Here is a 12500-nt window from a genome sequence, read left to right as displayed (position 1 = left end):
CGTTTTACCGTCAGTTTTGTCTTCTCTCTTTTTGTCTTTAGTCGTCAGGTTGCGTAGTATATATATATATATATATATATATATATATATATATATATATATATATATATATATATATATATATATATATATATATATATATATATATAGATGTCTATATATATATATATATATATATATATACATATACATATATATATGCATATACGTCTGTATATATTTGTACGTGCTTACTCCCACACCCGGTTAACAGCCAGACATCTGGAGTTGGTTTGTTTACGTCCTTATAACATACCAGTTCCGCGAATCAGGCCTAAACAATAAGTACGAGTCTGTAAAGAAATACGTACGTGGCGCGATTTGGCCACCTAAACCCGCCTGAAGTAAAAGAAAAGATAAAGATAAAGCATCTGTTTTATTTCATTACATGCACGGGATTTGGCACAGTTTCTGTATTCAGTTGCCTTTGTACTTGATAGATTTACTGCAAACATGATTAAAATTTGTACCAGAATCATATGATATGATAGTCTTTTAGTACTACATATTTTACAGATAAGTGAGTAGCCAACACACCCACACACCCACACACACACACACTTCACACACATACATATATATATATATGTATGTATATATGCATACGTATATATATGTATATATGTATATATGTATATATGTCAATATATTAATGTATGTATATATATATTGTATGTGTGTGTGTGTTTGTGTGTTTGAGTGTGTGTGTGTGCGTGTGTGTGTGTGCGTGTGTGTGTGTGTGTGTGTGTGTAAGCATGTGTGTATGCATGTATAAAAAAGTCGAAAGATTTAAAGAAAAATTTAATCTTATTTAATAAATTAAGCTTAGAAATCACATTTGACTCTTTCGTTAAAAAGATAATTTTCTCGTTATTTTCTTGAACTCAAAGGCTTCAGAAAGACACTTTTATAAGAAACCGCATAAATCATTTCATATATTCACACACAGAAAACATGAAAGAAACGAAATGGACTCATACGAATATATTTAAATAGATACAAAAATATTGAACTAACCCACATAAAGAATTTATCTAAAAGTATTAATCGTCACCTCTCTACCATTACTTGTGAAAGAAGACGTCACCTCTCTCCCATTACTTGCGAGAAAAGAACCAAGAACTGTTCAGTAACGCACAAAACTGTTAATTAAATAGCAGATAAGAAATTAAAGACAGTGAAGACTTATAGTGCATCCTAATATTTTTAGGAAATAATTTAAATATCTGCTTCTATATTTTTTCATTGATCACAGAAGACTTTTTTTAAGTAGTAGTTTTCTACTCGACTGGAATTAATTTAAAATCATGATTTTATTCTATCAGAAATAAAATAATCATAGCCTCTTCCATTGCATACTAGCAACCATAATATTCACAACTTCAAGTACAACATACTGTCAACAATAAGAGAATCACAACTTGACGACTTGTGCACTAGCGCTGATAACTGAATCACAACTTCAAAGAGACATCTGCGCGAATCCTATGTAAATCCCTGAATATGTCTGTTGGATAGTAAATATCTGCTGTACACAATGCCAACCCCTAATGATACTACTTCCTGAACAAACTTTCAGTACCTACCCTCATCCCCATACACATGCTTGTTCTTCCCACACCTGTCCTCGTCTTCTGTTCTTTGCAGGTTTGACCAATATATTATACGCTCACGTAGATACCCCAGTTTGATCCTGCCTAACTGAACTTCCTACCTTCTTCATCCTTTTTGTGGAAGAGCGTAGACTCGAAACTTAAAAGACTTTTCCATTTTTCCTAAAGTTAAACTAATACACCTACTTGTTGTTCCTTCACCTGTCTTCGTTTTTCCTTTTCTGTAAACCTGAACAATACACACACACACGCACATACATACATATATATATATATATACACAGGCACACACGCACATATATATACATATAATACATATGCATCTTAAATGAGATATATATATGCATACACATATATGTATATATATACATATATATTTATTTTTAAAAAAAATTAAGGAATGATAAGTATTCCAGGTTATCAGGACACTTTACTAATATAATGTAAACAGTATCATTTATAATATTATTACAAATTTGGTGTTTTACCAATATACATGTAAGAATACATATATATTTATATTTATACACATATATGTATATATTTATATAGATATAATATATGCATGCGTAAATATGCATATTCTTTTATATACGTATGTGTATTGGTTCGCTAGAACGCATGTGTTTAATGTATGTAGACATATTGAAATGTGATGGATTTACTAAGATTATACTCCACTAAAAGAAAAACTTTACTGAAACAGAAAACAAAAAGTGGAATGCAATAATGACAAGTAATAACAAACAAAAAGAAATAACAATAAAAAAGCAACAGCAACAATAGCAACAACACCAATAACAATCGCAACAACAATAAGAATACTAATAATAATAATATATTAATATCAATAGTGCTAGTAGCTGTAATGATAATAATAATAGAACTAATAGGATTCGTGATGATAATGATATGATGATGATGATGATGATAATAATAATAATAATAATAATAATAATAATAATAATAATAATTATTATTATTATTATTATTATTATGTTTGACTTTTGTTTTGCATTTGTACAAGTTGGATCCAAGTCTCACCCAGAGACCTATCATTATTATTATTATTATTATTATTATTATTATTATTACCACCGCAATAAAAGAAACCCCAATCACGAGTCAAAAAAATACTGTTGTAGAACACTTGCGTAAAAAGGTGCGAGTAATTTGAAAATTACTGTTGTGATTGAAAGAGCTTTTTAGCAAATGGACGTATTCTTGATTTCTGCCACTTTAGAGATTGCCTACGTTTCATTGCCTTTTATATGTAGGCTTTTTCGTTTGTTTGTTTGTTTGTTTGTTTGTTTTTATTTCATGTATAATGCGTATGTGTATGTGTGAAGTTGTGTTTGCATTTGCAAGAGGCATAGCGTGATCCTGTTGCAATGCCATGCAAGTGTTCACTTAACTATGAAATAAAACATGGCGAAAGTACGTGAATAAAATGTTCAAATGTTTTGATTGATATTTTTCATCCTTTTTTTATTCTGCTTTTTAGTTATAGTTTCCTCTAATTTCATTTATTTATGTATTATTTGTATTATTTTTCTTTATAATTTGTTATGTTTTTCTTCAAAATTATATTTATACATTTATGTTATTTTTACAGGACTGTTGTTTCGTGTTGGGTTTTTTTTTTTTTTTTTTTTTAGATATTTCATGAGACATGAATGGAAAGTTCACCGAATAATTTACTCGAAAAATAAGGAAACAATATTCTTCATAAGTGATGCTAACTAGAATAACGAAGAATAATTTTTAGATGCCATGAATAGTGAGAAGAATCGGTAAATTGGTGAACGAAAGAGTGGGTTTTTACGATATTTAGTCAGCAGTCATCTCCCTATACCCCAAGTTCAAGCCATACCAACTGAAATAATTTCATATGTTCTTCTGCGGTTGAAAAAATAACACCGAATGAATTTTGGTGAGTTTTGTAACAATTACGGGACGTAGAGCATGATTCTTTCTACCGATACTAGACAGCTCAATGAATGGTAAAATCTGGAGGAACAGCATTCTTCTTCTTCTGATGATGATGATGATGATGACAATGATGATGATAATGATGATGATGATAATGATGATGATGATGACAATTATTATTATTGAGTGAGAGAACAACGCATGCCATCAAAGTGACACTGGGGTACAAATATACAAAGCCCAGTATACCCATCAGGGCTACCCGCCTGATAAGGGTACATCAGGCACATGCATCATAACCATATGTGCGCGACATATGGTTATGAGCGTGAGAGTGCAGGAGACATTTGCCAAGGTTCCATGCATTGGGACTGAAACCCGGAATCGTGGGATTGTGAAATAGCTGTTGTTGTTGTTGTTGTTGTTATCCAAACGAACGGATGCCTTCGTTGGAGCTTCGGCTGAAAGTCGATTATAACACGATTATTCCTCATTGCAAGCAGGTTTTTGTTTGTTTCACCCTTTGACATTCTGAAATATTAAGAAAGCCTTTCGGATTATTTAAGAATCCATCCAATTCCTTGTGATGGAACACTGCTTGTCTTGACATTGCTTTGTTTCTCCGTATTAATTGCTGCTCTATGCCATTTCCAATAACCGATCCTGTTACAAGATGGCCGCTGCAAAACTAATAGGAATTGCAACAACTGCTTCGACGACATAAACAAACACATCCGTCTCAATTGTTTTCAAACACGAATTCAAACTTTTAAGCGAGACAAACAGTAGGAACATTAAACAGACAGACGGACACAGCTTCAAGCATAAACATTTGCGATATTAACAGCTGCGCGATAAACAGTTACATGATGAGAAAAGGAAAAGAAAAAAAACTCTTGTAGTTTTAGAAACATTAATTCTAATGTAAAAGAAACTACAAATAGTACGAAGAGAAACTATAGAGGGAATGCAACGACAACAGTAATCGTTTACTAGAATTGTGATCTAAGGGAAATGTCGATGTGAGCCAAATCTAAAAAAAATAAGAAGATACGACGAAAATGGTACTTCATTGCCCGAAGAGTTATTGCAAGAAAATGTTTTTTACCAGTTCCAGTGGTATTTTCTAAATGTCCTCAAATGCTCTACTAAAGGCATCTTCGGCCGATTACAGAAGTGCAACAGCTGACAGTCCGCCGCTTACAAACGTGAGGTTTCCAGATGGTCCGATCAACTGAAGAGCCTTCTCGTGAAATGATTGGCAAGTGGCTGAGCATTCCACACTTACACAAACACACACACAAATATACTTATATGACTGGCTTCTTTCAGTTTCCGTCTTCCAAATCCACTCACAAGGCTTTCGTCGGTCGCAGGCTATAGTGGATGACGCTAACCCAAGTTTCCACACAGTGGGACTGAACCCGGAACCATGCGGTTTCGAAGCAAGCTTCTTACCACATACCCACGCTGTATAATTTTGTTTATTTCGCTTCCTGTGGCAAAGAAATGCAATTGGCTTTTGAAAAATCCTCCTATCTATATTCCTTTCCATGCTAGGTCACAAAATTCTGTTTGATTCCTCATTGCGGAGCGATTGCTTGTCCTGAGACAACAGCTAAATTAACGGGAATTATGCAAGACTTGCTACTGTTGTAACTGTTACGATTGCTGTTTTTGATAATGCTGCATGCTTCCAAATTACTTATTTGAGTATTTGGAACATTTCCTTCTATTAAATCTTCACTGAACTTTTTATTCTCTAGTTCCGCTGCTACATTTCACTTGTAAGTAGCCATTTTTCTTTACGTAGCCATTTTTCTTACCCATTACGTTGCTTTCTTGTGCAGCATGATTAGGTTTCGTAGCCATCTTCGATCTGAAAATGCAAAGGGTTGAAATAAAATTTTAAAAGTTTGCATGAAAAAACCTTTCTTCTCTGTTTTCTAAAGGAAGAGAAATAAAATTCTAAAAAAGAAATTATACTTTTGACTTGAAAGTTTAACTTTGCTTTAATAAGAATGTGTTTCGTAGGGAGAAGAAAATGTAACGTCTTCACACTATGAGAGTCAAGTACAATAATAATAATAATAATAATAATAATAATAATAATAATAATAATAATAATGATAATAATAATAATAATAATAATAATAATAATAATAATAATAATAATGATAATAATAATAATAATAATAATAATAATGATGATGATGATGATGATGATGATGATGATTACGTTTATTTGCCACAAGGGCGAAGGATGAATAGGACAGTACAAACACAAACATAAAGTATGGGGGATCACATTATATAAAACGATATTTTAAAAAGTGAATGAATAAGAAGAAGAAGAGGAAGAAGAAGAAGAAGAAGAAGAAGAAGAAGAAGAAGAAGAAGAAGAAGAAGAAGAAGAAGAAGAAGAAGAAGAAGAAGAAGAAGAAGAAGAAGAAGAAGAAGAAGAAGAAGAAGAAGAAGAAGAAGAAGAAGAAGAAGAAGAAGATGATGATGATGACGACGATGACCACCATGAGGATGAAGAAAAAGAAGACGATTTTATTGTTATTTTATGTCTTCGATCATTTCAGTCAAATCTTTCTACTGCGCGTAATGTTCAGCTATGGGATAAATATATATAAGACTGACGTCAGAAGCTAGACGAACGTTCATTTACATATGGGTGTGCGTGTGTGAGTGTTTGTGTGTGTGTGTGTGTAGAAGGATCGACAGGTGGAAATAAGTATGCATACATACATACATACATACATACAAACAAACGTATGTACCTACATACATATGTGTATATATATATATTTAAATTGATTTAAATATAGATATTACCTTATAATGCAGATTAGTGTACGGCTATGACATGAATATATAATTGTGTTGATAACTTTGAAAATACAAATACACAGCGTACAAAAGACAACCATATATAATATAGATAATCAGAATTTGAAGCAACGTATGGGGTAAAAATATATAAGAGACGGGGCAAGCAAAAGTAGGTCTACAGTTGCTTGATATGAGTGGAATGTTGTTTTCATTTCTTTTTCTCTCTTTCTTAGGATAAAAATTCTTCCGAAGCTTGCTTCTGAATCACGTAGTTCCAGATTCAGTCCCCCTGCTTGGTACGTTGAGCGAGTGTATTCCACTACAGCCCCTGGCCGACCAAATCCTTGTGAGTAGATTTGGCAGAAGAGAGCTGAAAGAAGCTCGTTGTATATACGTATATGTATATACTTGTGTGTTGTTACTCGCTGTAGACTTTTCCATAAAGAAAACAGCAGTGATACTCAATCGTTGAGGAAAACTGTGGAAACTTTGAGAAAACAAGAACCGACAACGGCTCAGATTAGAACAAGAACAGAATGCTGAAAAGTTTGGTTTGAAAATCAATATGTGTGCATATCTATCTATCGATTGATCGATCTACTTATATGTATATATGTGTGTGTTTGTAGTGTTTACGTATATATATATATATATGTGTATATATAAATGTATACGTATATATATAATGTATATGTATATATATATATATGTGTGTTTATGTACATATACATATACGTGTGTTTTTCTTTTGTCTGTCAATCTGTGTGAGTGTGTGTGCGCGTGTTTTTGTGTAGTTTTATTATATTTCTCAGCAGATTAATCAATGAGTTTGTTGTACGTACTTAAATATTTGATGAGGCAATCACCAGGTAAATATATTTTGACTAAAATATTGATATATTTACTTACACATCCATAACTTACAGTAGACGAATGCTAGTACAGATGGTGTGATAAAGGGTACGTCTCACTACTACACTTCACTCGAGTGCAATTTACTGAATCCAGTCTGCTGCAACCATCGAGTGTTGTTGGCTGGTTAAAGAATAGCTTACAATTCCTCATACCTATCTTACAAGTTCATGAAAAGATAACATGGCGGCTGCTGCTGCTGCTGCTTCTGGTACTCTGACTCAACCATAGAAAAATGATTGATAATTTTCGTCTGCCTAGAAAATGGCTTCAAGATGTTCTTTGATATGGAGGATATTTAATTGAAATTCAACCTCGGTGGGATTTGAACTGCAAACTTAAAATGATTTAATTAAATACTGCAAAGTAGTGAGATCAAAAGTCTATTGTTTATACCATCCACCTATTGTAGTGAAGAATGGGATATCGATTGTATATCGAAGAATAATCGATACAAATAACGTGATAATGCATCATTACTTAAGCCGCCTAATAAAATGTTGTTAATATATAACTACACACATTTGTGTATACGTATATAGGTACACACCGATGTGTAGACGTATGCAAGTATACAGTTCTGTATTGGTAAATTTTATCTCAACACTTAAACATATGTTAATGTTGCTGGTATCCTGTAAGACCTATCGTAATTTATAATGGTGTGAAGCAAGGAGACACACTTGCTCCTACTCTTTTCTCCGTTGTTTTGCTATTGCTATTGCCCATGGCTTTCAAGTATGTACAATTGGTGTCACATATATATATATGTATATACATATATATGCACACACATATACATATATACAAACATTTATATATATATATATATATATATATATATATATATATATATATATATATATATATATATATACATATATATATATGTGTGTGTGTGTGTGTGTGTGTGTGTGTTTATTGAACTCTAATCCGTTTCGAATGCGGAAGCTAGTCCCCACATTGTGCATTGAATTTGCAAAGCTCACTCAAATATTATCAATTTTAACATTATCTCAAGTCTTCTTTCCTGTAATTTATGGTTTAAAACGTCGATTTCATTTGTGACATTTTGCGGTGAGAAAGGCCTGAAAAATCACCAGCACCATTTGGAGGAAAAAGAAAATCAAAATTAAACATTTGTTAATTTAAATGGATAATCTATTGAAAATTTAAATGCATTGTCAAGAGTTACATTAATGGCTTCCGTATTACAGAATTGAGAACTGTTTTAATTAAAGAAAACATGCCTTACTTGCAATCTATTATACAATCATTGTTGTTGTTTTTCTTTTTCTTTATTTCATTGAAGACAAATTTCAACATCAGTTTTGTTTTCAATATGGAGTATACCTAGGTCATTCAGTGTCTCTTGTGTCAACCTGCACTTCAAGAATCTTTCGATAAATTTGTTTGCTGCAACATCTTCAAGCTGATTCTTTCTCAATTGCCAAAATGCAGAGTAATCGCAGTGCAATACCTGCATTAGGAGCAATATAACTTTAAAATTTATTATTTTCTTTTATTATTTTTTTCTACTGTTTCAAAGTTTATGTGGTTAGCGAAAGTTTAGCAATGCTTGATACATGTTTAAAGCGCCTAATTTCCTGCTGTATGGTCTGTGAGAGATCTTCTAAATATTTACATTTATATTTGACGGATATTTGTCCTCATCTTGTTTGTTGTTAACACACCGTTCGAAATTTTCCCAAGACACCTGATGAAGGCTGGAGTGTATATCAACCGAAACGTTGTGTTAACAACAAACAAGGTGAGGACAAATATCAGTCAAATGTAAATAATGTAAATAATGTAGATAATTCCTCATCTCTTAAACCTAGAACTGTATTGTCTAAATATTTGTTTAATAATCATGCGATTGTAGTATTGAGTTCCACTTCTGCTTCCGTTATCGCTTGATATTTATTGCGTTTGCTGCTCCGAACCACCTCCACAATACAGTAATGAAGTTATTCTGTTTCAATTCAAATCTCCACACTCATAACTCAATACCAAAAATCGTTTTGGGTGTTCTCCTCGGGTCCTTCATCGCCCCCAATGACAACTGGATTTTGCAGTTTTCTCTCCATTAAGTCTCTCTTTTTTTCCTTTTTTTTTTTGTCAACTTATCATTCCAGTGGGGCAGGGGTCAAATATTTGTGCAGACATAAGCTCATTCCGTCCATCTCAGATCGACATTACCTCTACAGGTGCAACTAGGTGTCACATGTCAGACGCCGAAATAATCGCAGAACCACGTGAAATGAAATGCTTTGCTCAATCAAGAACACACCGCAACGACATTTCCTGGAATCGAACCCATGGTCTCGCAATCGTGAGTGCAACACCCTAACCATTACACCACACACCCTCACCATATTTATACAACGGATTGCTCGACCTTCTTTCGAATCCTTTTTTTCTTTCTTTTTCTTTTTCTTTCCCTTTGACCTCCCGCACATTACTTCCTATAATCCTCCTTCAAATATGTTTTAGTTTTCGGTGTGTGTTTACTTTCACTCACCTCCACCATCCCTTTTATATATATATTTGTTATTCCATCATTGTCCTCCAACAGGCTTAGTCTAATAGGATTAGTTTCCGGATTAATGCACAAAATCTTTACGTTCTAACTATCTTTAAACAAGTGTACGTTGTCTCAACTTTCAGGAATAAGTATTCTTATGAATTTTCCACCTTATCTCTATTTGAATTTATACGTTTCTTTTCTAAGTAGCATTATTGTTATCATTATTTGTAACATCATCATTTTTATTCATATTATTGTTATTATTATTATCAGTAGCATTGTTAATTCTATTCTTCTAATATTTGTAGTATTGTGGATCTTATTATTGCTGTTGTTCTTAGTAAACTTATTCTGCTTATGTTCATCATCATCATCATCACCATTGTCATCATCATCATCATCATCATCATCATCATCATCATCATCATCATCATCATCAGTAGTAGTACTAGTAGTGGTGGTAGTGGTGGTGTGATGGTTCTTGTAGTAGTAGTAGTAGTAGTAGAATAATTATTACTATTCTTCTTCTCTTTCTTCTTCTTTTTCTTCTTCTTCTTCTTCTTCTTCTTCTTCTTCTTCTTCTTCTTCTTATTATTATTATTATTATTATTATTATTATTATTATTATTATTATTATTATTATTATTATTATTATTATTGACTCCTTCCTTTTCGTACTTGGTTTACGTATATGTTCGTGTGTGAGTGTGTGAGTATAAGCATTCATATATACATACATATACATAAATACATATGTATATATACATACACACGTGTATGCACATATGCATAAATATATATCCATACACAAATATGTACTTATGTATATTCATACACACACAAACACCACACACATGTATACACACACACACACACACACATGTATATATATATTTATATATGCATACACAAACGCACAGAAAAATATATGCAAACACGTATACTTACACACACACAAACGCACACACACACAAACATACACACACACATACACATGTACATAACACATATTTGAAGGTCTGATTTTCTAGGACTTAAAATTCTTTCACAGAAACGCAAAAATAATAAGGTTTCTTAAAATCTTATTTACTATTCTTGGTAATTCTTCGGTACAAATTTAAATTTTGGGGGAAAAAAAATATCAGACCAAAGCAAATCAACTGTAATCATGTGTGTGTGTGTGTGTAAGAGAGATAGAGTGTGTCTGTGTGAATGTGTGTGCATGAGTGTTAGTGCGTTTTTGTGTTGGTGTGTACATGCATGTATGTTAACATTTTGATTTCAGGAAACTATAAAAATATTTGTAAATATAAGTATATAGAAATACATACATACACATATACACAAATATACACACACACATGTGTGTGTGTGTGTGTGTGTGTGTGTGTGTGTGCAAACATACATATAAATGCATATATGTGTATGTATATATCTATCTATTTATATAATATGTATATATGTATGTATGGATGGATGGTTTGATGGAGGGGCGGATATATACACATATATACACATATATACACATATATATCATAGATATATATATGGGATGCGTGTGTGTATGAATGAAGTTTCTTTATATTTATGCGCAAGTGAAAAATCGATAGCTCTAAATATTGATCTGCCATTATTATTACCTATAAATCTATAGATATGCATGTGTATTGTCTGACAGTAACGCTTATTTTCGTATGTGTTTGTGTGTGTGTACTTATATGTGTTTTTGTTCTTAAGTGCTTCTGTGTGTGTGGGCGCGTGTGTGTTCGTGTGCGTATATGCGTGTTGCTTGTATCATTCGATAGTAATGACTGACTTTTGGAGGTTCTCATTCAAATTTGGCGGTGGTTTATGTACGGCAATATGACATTTACGACACTTTCTAGCTTTGTCTGAATATGTACCTGATGTCAAATCTGGCTCGCATCATCATTATCCAAACGATTATTCGCACTATCTTTCTATATGGACGTGAATCCTGGTAAATGAGAACTGATGATCGCCAAAACCTCGAAGTCTTCGGCAACTACTGCCTACCTCAAATTGCGTACGTTCGCCCATTGGACTTCGTTTTGAACCGCAAAATACATCACTGCGTCATCAAATCTCTGCAGCACAAAACATCTAAGGTGGCTTGGTCATACTTTCCGTTAACCACCCGTGAACTCTACCCTGTTTTTTCCTCATTCTCTCTCGATTGTTTCTTTCTTATTCATTTCTACCGAAGAGCGTAGGCTCGAAACGTAAAAGACTTCTCATTTTTTTCCCGAGTGTTAAATTAATACACCTGTTTGTTGATCATGCACCTGTTTTTGTCTTTTGTTTTTCTGTAAATTTGAACTCTCTCTCTATATATATAGATATTTATTCATACGTGCACACATTTAATATGTAAACGAAATTTCTATATTGTTTCTGTCGTTAAAAGTCACTCACGGAACATTGATCGTTCCGGTGCTACAGTATGAGACGCATATTCAATATGCCGTGCACTAAGATTGAAACTGAAACCACGTGGTGGTAAAGCAAGCTTCTTAACCAAACAGCCATATATTTCTATTTAAACATTCCCAAATACTGCTTCGTTTCATACCATTCACCATTTCTGTATTAACTCAGTGAAATACGTTTACCCC

The sequence above is a fragment of the Octopus bimaculoides genome, chromosome 23 (assembly GCF_046866305.1).
Source record: "Octopus bimaculoides isolate indiv1 chromosome 23, ASM4686630v1, whole genome shotgun sequence".
NCBI classification, from domain to species: Eukaryota; Metazoa; Mollusca; class Cephalopoda; order Octopoda; family Octopodidae; genus Octopus; species Octopus bimaculoides.
Note: the sequence above shows the minus strand (reverse complement) of the source record.